Below are 11,891 nucleotides of genomic sequence, written 5' to 3'. Positions count from 1 at the left end.
CAACAGATGGCAAGATGCTCAACATCACTAATCATCAGGGAAATGCAAATCTAAGCCATAATGAGATATCACCTCACACCTGTTAGAATGGCTGTTATCAAAAAGATGAGAGATAACAAGTGTTGCCCAAAAATGTGGAGAAAAGGGAACACTTGTGCAGTATTGGTGGGAATGTAAATTGGTTCAGCCACTATGGAAAACAGTATGGAGGTTCCTCAAAAAAATAAAAATATAACTACCATATGATCCAGCAACCCCACTTCTAGTATATGTCCAAAGGAAATGAAAACAGGATATCAAAAAGGTATTTGCACTCCCATGTTTATTGCAGCATTATTCACAAAAGCCAGGATATAACAACAACCCAAGTGTCCATCAATGGATGAATGGATAAAGAAGATGTGATACATACACACACACACACACACACACACACACACACACACACACACTGGAATATTATTCAGCCATGAAAAAGAAGGACATCTTGCCATTTTCGACAACACGGATGAAGCTTGAGGGCATTATGTTAAATGTGATAAGGCAGACAAAGAAAGACAAATACTGTATGATATCACTTATATGTAGAATCCAAAAGAGCTGACTTCATAAAAACAGAGAGTAGAATCGTAGTTACCAGAAAAGGGGGGGTGGGGGAACTGAGGAAATGTTGGTCAAAGGGTACATTAATTGATTTTCAATTGGCAAGTCAACCTTGCATTCTTGGAATAAATCCCTCTTGGACATGGCATACTATCCTTTTTTTACATATAGTTGGATTCAGTTTGCTAAAATTATATTTAGAATTTTTAAATCCATGTTCATGATGGATATTGATTGGTCATTTTCTCTTCTTGTGAAGTCTTTCTCTGGCTTAATTTATAAGATGAATTTTAAAATATTTGCTTCTCTTCAATTTTCTGAGTTTATCTTAAAATGATATTTCTTTTTCTTTAAACATTTGATAGAATTTACCACTGATGCTTCTGAGTCTAGAGTTTTTATTTGTGGGAAGGTTTTTAACTGCAAATTCATTTATTAGTTTTGTAATTAATATTAATATCTATATCTCATTATATTAATGTTAATATTTAACATTTAAATATTAATAGCAATAATATTAACCCTATTAGCAGAAATAGGGCTATTCATGTTATTATCTACTTCTTTTTGAGTAAGCTTTGGTGTTTGGCAGTTTATGTTTTTCAAGTAATTTGTCCATTTAATATAAACATTTTAATTTATTCAATATTAAACCATGGCATCAATTGTTCCTAGTATCCCCTTATTTTATTTTAACATCTGTAGAATCTGTAGTACTGTAACCTCTCCATTTTTATATCTATAACTTGTGTCTTACTTTTTTCCTGATCAGTTTGCCTAAAGGTTTATCAATTTCATTGATCTTGTCAAAAAACCAGGTTTTTTTGTTGTTGTTTCATTAATTTTTTCCTATTGTTTTTATATTTTCTATTTCATTAATTTCTACTCTGATCTTTATATGTATTTTGTTCTTCTCACTTTACGCTAAATTTTCTCTTCTTTTTCTAGTTTCTTAAAATAGAAGTTCAGATCATTGATTTGAGAACTTTCTTCTTTTCTAATAAAGGAATTTAGTAAATATCAATTTCTCCCTAAGTATTAACTTAGCAGTGTTCCACAGTTTTTGATCTGTTGTATTTTAATTTTTATTTAGTTCAAAATACTTTATAATTTCACTTGACTTCTTCTTTGAACCATGGGTTCAAAGTTAGAACATTTAGAAGTATGTTGTTTAGTTTTCAGTATTTGTGGATTATCCAGAGAACTTTCTGCTAGTTGGATTCTATTTTGGTTAGAAAACATACTTTGTATGACTTGAATCCTTTTAAATCTATTGAGATTAATTATATGACTTAGAATATCTTGGTGAATGTTCCTTGTACACTTGAAAAGAATATATATTCTGCTATCATTAGGTGGAGTGTTCTAAAAATGTCAATTAGGGGGACTTCCCAGGGGGTCCAGTGGTGGGACTTCACATTCCAAAGTGGGGCATGTGGGTTCGATCCCTGGTTGGGGAGCTAGGATCCCACATGCCTCGCAGCCGAGAAACCAAGGCATGAAATGGAAGCAATATTGTAACAAATTCAATGGAGATTTTGAAAATGGTCCACATCAAAAAAAAATCTTAAAAAAACTTAAATTAAAATATAATAATAAAATTAAAATGTCAATTAAGTCAAACTGGTTGGAAGTATTGTTTAAACATTCTATATTCTTAATGATTTTCTGTCTACTTGTTCTATCAATTATTGAAAGAAGGTTCTTGAAATCTTAAATTATAATTGTGAATTTGACTATTTCTCCTTGCAGTTTTATCACATTTCACTTCATGTATATTGAAGCTCTGTTTATTAGGCACACAGTTTGGATTTTTCTGTTCTTTTAATGAACTGACCCCTTTATCATTAAGAAATTAGCTTCTTTATCCCTGGTAACATTTTTTGCTGTGCAATTACGTTTGCCTGATATTAATATAGCCACTCCAGCTTTTTTTTGTAGAACATTATCAAAGTATATATTTTCTCATCTTTTTACTTTTAACCTATTTGTGTTTTTATATTTAAAGTGTGTTTCTTGTAGAGAGTATACAGTTGGATCGTGCTTTTTTAATCCAATCTCTCTCTATCTTGTGGTGTTTAGGCCATTTAATTTTTTTTCTTTTGGCCACACTGCACAGCTTGTGAGATCTTAGTTCCCCGACCAGGGATTGAACCTGGGCCCCAACAATGAAAGCACTGAGCCCTAACCACTGGACCACCAGGGAATTCCCTAGACCATTTACTTTTAATGTTACTTTTAGTATAGACAGGTTTAAATCTATCATCTCGTTATAACTCTTCATTTTATTATCTTAGTGATTGGTTTAGAGTTTATACCACACATCTTCAACTTATTGTGGTGTTATACCACTCCACCTATAGTATAAGAACCTTACAATAATGTACTTCCATTTCTCCACTTCCAAGTTTGTGTTATTATTGTCATATGTTTTACTATTACAAATGTGATAAATCTCACAGTGCATTCTTATTGTTTTTGCTTAAACAGTCCATCATCTTTTAAAGAGATTTAAGTAAGAAAAAATCTTACATTTACTCATGTAGTTATCATTTCTGGTGCTCTTCATTCTTTTGTATGGATTCCTATTTCCATGTGGTATCTTTTTCCTTCTGCCTGAAGGATTTTAAGGTTTTAACATTAACAATTAATACTTATAATTTTAACATTTCTTATAGTATGAGCCATCTGATGATGAATTCTTACAGCCTGTGTATGCCAGAAAAAGTCTTCACTTCACCCTTGTTTTTAAAATATATCACTGGGGCTTCCCTGGTGGCACAGTGGTTAAGAATCCGCCTGCCAATGCAGGGGACACAGGTTCGAGCCCTGGTCCGGGAAGATCCCACATGCCTCAGAGCAACTAAGCCCATGCGCCACAGCTACTGAGCCTGTGCTCTAGAGCCCACGAGCCACAACTACTGAGCCCATGTGCCACAACTACTGAAGCCCACGCGCCTAGAGCCTGTGCTCCGCAACAAGAGAAGCCACCACAATGAGAAGCCCACACACCGCAACAAAGAGTAGCCTCCACTCTCAGCAACTAGAGAAAACTCACGTGCAGCAGCGAAGACTCAATGCAGCCAAAAATTAAATAAATGAATAAATAAATAAATTTTAAAAATAAATAAAGAAAATATATCATTGGTGGGTATATAATTCCAGTTTGACAGATTTGTTTTTTCGGTACTTTAAAGGTATTACTTCATTGTCTTCTTGTTCACATCATTTCTGACAAGATAGCTTCTGTCATTCTTATCTTTGTTCCTCTGTATGTAATATATGGTTTTTTCTTTTTTAACTGGCTGCTTTTAAGATTTTCTCTTACCACTGTTTGTCAGCAATTTGATTATGATGTGCCTTGGTATAGGTTATTTTTTTCATGTTTCTTATATTTTAGGTGCAGTGAGCATCTTGGGTCTTTGTATTTATAGTTTTTATCAAGTTTAGAAACTTTCTGGTCATTATTTATTTAAATTTTTTTGTCTCCTCTCTCTTCTTTTTTGGGGACTCCAGTTACATGGATATTAAGCTTCCTGAAGTTTTCCCACAACTCACTAACGCTCTGTTCAATTTTTCTTAATTCCATTTTCTCTCTGTCTTCCATTTTAGATAGTTTCTATTACTGTAATTTTGAGTATATGCATCTTTTCTTCTGCAATGTCTAAACTGCCATTAATCCTATCCAATGTATTTTTCATCTCACACATTGTACTTTTCATCTCTAGAAGTCAAATTTGAATTTTTTCTTGTATCTTTTCTTGTCTCACACTATTTTAAAATACAGAATATAGTTATAATAACTGTTTCAATGTATTTTTCTGCTCATTCTAACATCTTTGTCAGTTCTGGGTCAGGTTGAATTGAATGCTTTTTTATCCTCGTTTTGGGTTGTATTTTCCTGCCTCTTTGCATGCCTGGTGATTTTTGATTGGATGCCAAACATTGTGTATTTTATCTTGCTGGTTGCTTGGTATTCTTTATTCCCATAAATATTATGGAGTTTTGTTCTGTGATAAAGCTAATTTTACTTGAAAATAGTTTGATCCTTTTTGGTGTTTCTTTTAAAATATGTTAGGTAGAATTGGAACAGTGTTTAGTCTAAGGCGAATTATTCTCCACAATTGAGGTAAGACCCTTCTGTGTTCTCCACCTAATGTTCTATGAATCTTGAGGTTTTCTAGCCTGTCTGGCAGGAAGAGGCACTGCTCCTCACCCTTTGGGAGTGCCCGGTACTGTTACCTCTCATCCTTTAGGGTGGTTCTTTCCTGTCCTCAGGTAATCTTCTTATATTCATGTACTAATCACTACATAGCCCCTTTCTAGAGAGCAATTACTAATCAAATGTATTTATAAATTGTGCATACATTTGTCACATGCTCCTTAATATAGTTCCTTGAGTGTGCTCAGAACCATCGGGTGTGGTTCCCCAATAATATAGCTTCATGACAAGCCATCACATATTTCTGAGATTAAAAACAGTCACACAGGAATTTGGAAACTTAACTACTGTTCTGAACTACAAATAGAGACTAATCATTATAAAACATGACCAAAAAGTATGCTAAATTACATCATATTGACTTTATGCATGTTTTATTTTTCAGAGACATTTTTCAGTTCGAAGTCAAACCAAGAGGGAATTCCTTTGAGAACAATGATAAGCATCCAGTCGAATGGGAACCAAAAGAAAATCTCCAAACGGCACAAGTCCATTATAGTATAAAGTACCTGCTTTAAAGAGATGACACTCTGCTTTAAACCACATCCCAGTCATCTTCTCCAAGGAGAAGTGATATTTTATATAAAGGAGACAAGAAGAAAATTATGACAATAAAATCATGACACTTTCACAAGAGGTAGGCACAAGCTAAGCGAGTCAATACATATTCACATTGCATATGAAAACAAATTTTAACGATTCTGTTTTACTTTATAATCCCCAGAATATGGTATATATCAATATTTGCTTGCTTAATAAATTAATGAGCTTCAGGGAAAAGTTCCCTTCACTTAAATTTTGGTCAGGTTCTAAATAATCCACTGGGTATTATATAGACATGTTGAAAAATCATGGGTTTCCCTAAGAATAAAACTCAATAGTTGACCAATTTTAAACGGTTTAAAAAATTTAAAGCATCAAATGTGACCCATGACTACAAAAAAATAACTTTTATTTATCCCAACTACAATAATAATATTTATTCTTTCTATTTTATTTTTAGTTTTCCTATAATTTGAGCTCCTACTATTTGAAAAAAAACATGACCCAAGTGTCTATAGCAACCAGCTAATTAGGAAACAGAACAGCTCGTTTGAGAGCAGTCTGGCCATCTCAAGGAACTGACGCATTTGGGAACACGTTTAGGACCACGTGGAATGCAGAATGGCGCAATGGCTCACGGAAAAGGACTCGATGTGACTAGACTGTATTTTCAGGCAGGTTAATTCATGTACTTCAGCAGGAAGCATTGTTAATAATCTACATTTTAAAAGAAATAGCACTTTGCATCTGGAACCAAATGAAAGCTCTGAGATGAGAATAGTAGAATCCAGCCTTCTTGGATAGGAAATATGCCAGAGGAAGAAACAGGAAGCATGGGTATAGGCACATTAGAGTCACCACAAAATTTTAAATTGCTTCTTTGAAGCAGATCATCAGAAGAAATAGTCTGATTTCAAACTTTGCATCCATCTACCAAAGTAGCATTCATAACTCAAATTGATCTCTTGATGGCACGACATTGGGTGAATGGCAGCGTCAGGGAAATGTTCTGCCCTTAGGTTTTCTCCATCCAGGGACAGTCACGGCATATCTCCTGAAGGACAGAGAATTTATTTTCTTGCCAATATGTCCTGCTTTGAATGCTGCTCTAATTCAATTAGCCCTCATTCCCTAAACCAAACTCAACATCATAAAACTCTTCTGGAGAAATTCTAAAGACCACCCATCACATCGCACCTGTTCTACTTATTCTGTAACAGGCACCGAAGCATCTCTACTCGTCAAATGTAGGACAAAGAGGGGAAGACCCAAGAGAGTGGGAAGCCAGGGCACCCCTACAACTAGAAGAGGAAACCAAAGCCACAGGGGAAGCCAGAAGCTGATTAACTACAGATTTTTAATTCTGGTGAAGACAAAATGAAAAGTTTTATCCCTCTATCCGAGATGTATAATTTCATCTCTATGGTATAAAAGCTACTGTTACACGCCCATTTATATTTCAGTGAGGTGGGTTGTAAGGGAGATGAGGCATTTTCCAAAGCTTCATTGGTTCCTGTAGCTTCAGAGTCCTGGTATCCTTAAAAGACAGCCAAATGTGTAATTGATAAACTTTTGGAATTCCGGTGCCTTTTCCTTTGGATTTTCCCAAGGAAGGAAAAATGGGACGGCCTCTATTTCAAAAGAAACTCATTTACTGCCAAGGAGGAGATCATCTACCGAAAGAATCTGTATCATCAAATTTGAGGACACATTTTTAAAACACTGTCCCGGGGGTGGGGGAGGGATGGAGTGGGAGGTTGGGGTTAGCAGATGCAAACTATTATATTCAGGATGGATAAACAACAAGGTCCTCCTGTAGAGCACAGGGAACTATATTCAGTATCCTGTGATAAACCGTTATGGAGAAGAATATTTTAAAAAGTAAACAAAATTAAAAAAAGAAAACGCTGTCCTACTTAAAACAATAGGACTTGAACGGGTCTGCATCTAACTGGGTTCTTACATATTCATGTAAATTGAATACATGGCTGAAGACAGGTGAAGTCCATGGAAAATTGCCAACATTATCCTAATTGCCTTATAACGTGGGCATCCCAGTCCTACAGTATCTTAAACTGCATGTTGATATAACAATTGACATAGAACCCAGCCTGGTATTAAGTAGCAAGATCAAAATATTGTCTTTTTTTCCTCTACAATATCCTTAGCACTGTTCCATGTCATATAGCAGCTGCTCAATACATATTTATTGAAAGAATGAAGTGGATATTTTAAAGATTATCTTTTCACCTCTTTTGTTACCCTATATTTTCATTGCTATTCTGTTGTGAATTTTGCCTGTGACACGAGGTAAATGTGGAGGGGGAAAATTAAAGTGAGTAATATTAACAAAAACTAGTAGAGTCACATTCCTCTGAATAGCAACCAAAAGTAGCCAAAGAGCATTCTGAGTGTGGCCCCAGTAGGCACAGGGCAGCAGAGATGGTCTGACTAAAGACTGGTCCCCTTCATCTCCAGGAACCAAAGCCACGACCGATGCTGGCCCATCAGCCGGCACTTTTCACATCCTCAGGGTTCATCACAGGCATCCGGGAAACATCAGGAAAAGATCCAATGAGCCCCGATTCTCCAAGAACAAAGCACTTAATCTTGACACGGTTAGAAAGCCAGTGACTATAAGCTCTCCCTCTCGTACCTCCTGCTCATTTGCATCTCAGCTCAGACGTGACGACCGCAGGCCCTCAAAAGTCCATATGGGATGCACGGATGTCCCATGGCCCCCGGTACCCTCCCATCCCAGGGTCCATCACAACACCTCAGGATGCCTGTGGTTTAAGTTCCGTGTACCATCAGAGACCATGCCTGCCCTTTTATTGCTGATGCCAGCTCCACAATACGACAAAGGAAGGAGGGAAGGAGTGAGGCAAAGAAAAACAGGAAGGGAGGGAGGGGGCAGGATTTGGTCAGCCATGGAGTGAAGAGATGTTTGGAGTACCACTTCCTTCTGAAAGAGCAGCTATAATTCTAACATCTTCACGGACTAGGAAAAGCCCTCTTTTTATGAATCGGAAACAGAAATCTCCCAAAGCTGTCATGGACCAACCCTGTACACCCGCAGACACTAGAAGCGAGAGGCGACAGCCAGGTGGAGTTTACAGAATGCTTTGCACATCCCACAAAATGCTTAGGGAAAAGCCTGCGTGAGTGTGTTTACGATAAGTGTCTCCAAGCCGGGCCACGAACGTTGTCAGTAACGCTTGCGCTTCCACTGTGTGAGGAGGGCAGACTCAGCTGCTCAGCTCTGAATGTCCCCTTTACACACTGTCTTCTAACTCTTCCGTTCCCAGGATCAAATGTTCCCAGCTAAGTCCACTAATAACAACAGGAATCATCACCAAAACCACAAACAGAAGGCTCTTCAGAAGGGGATGGGAAAAAACCAGAGCCAGCTACCAGCACATCTGGCCAAGAGGTACTGAGATATCGGGGATGCCTACCACTTGTTTTAATTAAAGTTGTTTTAAAAATGTTTTCCAAGATATGTGCCGGAATACAGTTGGAGAGAAATGAGAAACCTACGTATGAATTTTCTCTCTGACGATCAACCAAAGTAGCAAAGAGGCCTCTCCTTGGTGTTCTCCTTGCCTCGCTGGTGGCCGTCACAACACCGTCCGACCTTACAGCCGGCGTCCACCAACCTGCCGAGTACGAGCTGGTGCATCGCCGAGACGTAGAACACACACACGTGAAGAACACTCGTTACCATTTCTTTCCAGAGAAAATTATAGAAGAGGCCGTTTCTCATTTCTGCACGCTCCCCCCGGTGAAGAAGAGGTTACAAGAAAAATTCTTCTGAAGACCTAAGGGAGGCGTCTGCCGAGGCGCGGGGCAGGCGGAGCGGGGAGCCACGTGGGGCGCGGCTCCGGCCCGCAGTCAGGCCCGCCCGCCACACCCGAAGCCCGGGACGCGGGGCTACTGACTGAGCGACACGTAATTCCTCCCACCCCACCTGTAACAATAAAGTGTCAATTTTCAAATGTGAAATGTCTGTGGATGCCCGTGGGTATTACGTCGCGTGTCTCACACACATACACACGCACACACACGCAGACACAGGGGCTTGGCGAACGCATCTTTTGAATCCATCTGGCGTATTCCCCGACCCCCGCCGCTTCATTGCTCTTTCATGCAAGTGACCACAAACAGTGGATCTAAATCCGGCACATTTCGAGGTCAAACGATGCAGCAAACAGAACTTGACCTCGGACAATATGCCTCTGTCCGCTCACCATCCACGTCAACGTGCGTACACACTGCGTTTTGCTTGATGCAAGTTCATAAATCTTTACCCCAGAAGCTTCCGTGCTCCCTCATCTAACGCTTACAGAAAAGACAGGACATCCGGATGCGTCTGTGCCCCGCATCATCGCCACACCCCCTCGTCCCTCAACACACACGCAACAGCTCAGCTGTGAGAGCAAGGAGATCGTGTTTTTAAAATTCCATCGGTTCATGTAGGCACAGAATCGGAAGCAGCTCCAACATGGACATCAAGTAAAAAATACCAGTTTTCCAAAGTCTGTAATTATGTATTTACACAAATTACATAATCCTGTATGTATTTACATACCATTACAGATTATCAAGTAAATAACACAATGTTGTGTTAATGAGATGAAATCGAATGAAAACCATAAACGGAAGCCGTCCACTTATCCACAGAACAGGACCTGGCAGGGACAGGTGCCCCCAAGGTACCTGGCACGTCGGCACCGCCTGGGGACATTCGCATGACAGATGGGGGGGGGGGGGGGGTGGGTCAGTCCGTGCCTGTTCAGTCTGTGACCAAGGTGCAGTGTTGGCACAAACGACACAGCGGTTTGGCTGGCCAGGCTTGTGTTTGTGAAAACTGGACCCATCATTCCACAGAGGTGTGAGCAGCCACCCACGGCCTTGGGTCCCTTACGACAAGAAGCGGTTGCAAAGCCAGGAGCTGGGGCGACTTGCTCTGCGGCCCAGCAGGACAGCGCCCACACCAAAACCCTGAGCCATCTACTCTCCCAGAACACTTACGTACAGAAATTGCATAAGTCAGTATTTATTTATTTACAGACCATTACAGTTTATCATATCAATTGCCAAAAGCATATAACATTTCGTTTTTCTTTTTTCAAAAAAAAAAGTAACCAAAACAAAATAACTCCAAAAGTCGACATTAAAGTAGCATTTTCTAGGAATGCATGGAGAGTTTAGTCTTTTTCACAAATCGTTTTCTTTCTTTTAGGCTGATTAATCTAGCATCTCATGCTACTTTAAGATTACTTTTGGCTATTTCCTAAAATCAATTTCTTCGGTGCTAAATATTGTACCTATGACATCCTAGAAACTTGATTCTTCCCTGTGATCAGATGTTTAATGTTTTTCAGCCAACAATATCAAATGCCTTTTGGAAAAACTAAAGCCTGAATATGTGCACATTTTAGCAGCAGCAAAGGGTTAAATAATAAATAAGAATACTACCTCTTGGAATTAAATGCAGTTTCTGTTAAGAAAGTTTAAAAAAAAAAACAACAAGAAAATAAATGAAGAGGACATTGACTTTTACCACAAATCAGCTATTTTACATTGCTTCTGTCCCCTCCCCCCCAGCATATTTCTTAATTCCAAATGTTGGACTTAGTTTTTCTTTAATGCACATCAACAGGAGGCCCTGTCCATTCTGCCCTTTGGACCAGAGATGGGCCCCCTGCGCTCATGACAATCAGCCATGTGCTTCTCCTTCGAAACAGCTTTGACTCACCAGTGGCATACTTTTATTTTTCATAGAGAATGTGCATCAGAGCAAAACAAAGTTGGAATATTAAATTTTAAAATTAGTTACATAAATCCCAACACATTTTTTAACTGTCACTTTCAATTTCCCACACAAATGGCTAGAAAGTGTTATATGTGGTATGAGAATTTGTTATAAATTTCTTTTTCTTAAATATTGCTTTAAGAATTTGGCTCTTTTCTCCTTAGTATATAGTAAGAAATAGTCTCCCTTGCCCAAGGGCAAGTTTCAAAATTATTGCTACTAAAGAAATATGTATTCTTACGCTTTTCAGCATAAAATGTTATAAAAGCCTTGTAAAAGATAATCTATAGAGTAACCTCCCCTCTAAAAAAATTGAGTGCTTGTGAAGACCATTTTAAAAAACAAAACACAGTCAACAAATATATACTTTCCCCCTCATTGTCATGATTGATGGAGATTTATTAGTTTCATTTTGCAAGTTTTACTTGAAGGGTGCTTTTACCAGGTATTATGACAGGTCACACCGAAAGCAATTTTCTATAAAAGATGTTACAATAACCCCTATGGTACTTGTGTAATTTCATATTTGAGAGCCAAGTGCACAAATAAAAAGTTTATAAGAATTACCCTGTTGTCTGACTCTGATTCTTGCCCCCTAAAAAAAAAAGAAAAATCTGTGCCAAGTAAGCTTTTTTTTTTTTTTTTTCCTTTTTGAGAATTCTAATCCAGTACAATGTTTGATATGAGTCCTGTTGTTCTGGAGAT

This window comes from Balaenoptera ricei, chromosome 18, assembly GCF_028023285.1.
Source record: "Balaenoptera ricei isolate mBalRic1 chromosome 18, mBalRic1.hap2, whole genome shotgun sequence".
Lineage (NCBI taxonomy): Eukaryota > Metazoa > Chordata > Mammalia > Artiodactyla > Balaenopteridae > Balaenoptera > Balaenoptera ricei.
The sequence above is the reverse complement of the archived record's forward strand: the minus strand, read 5'-3'. Positions refer to the sequence as shown.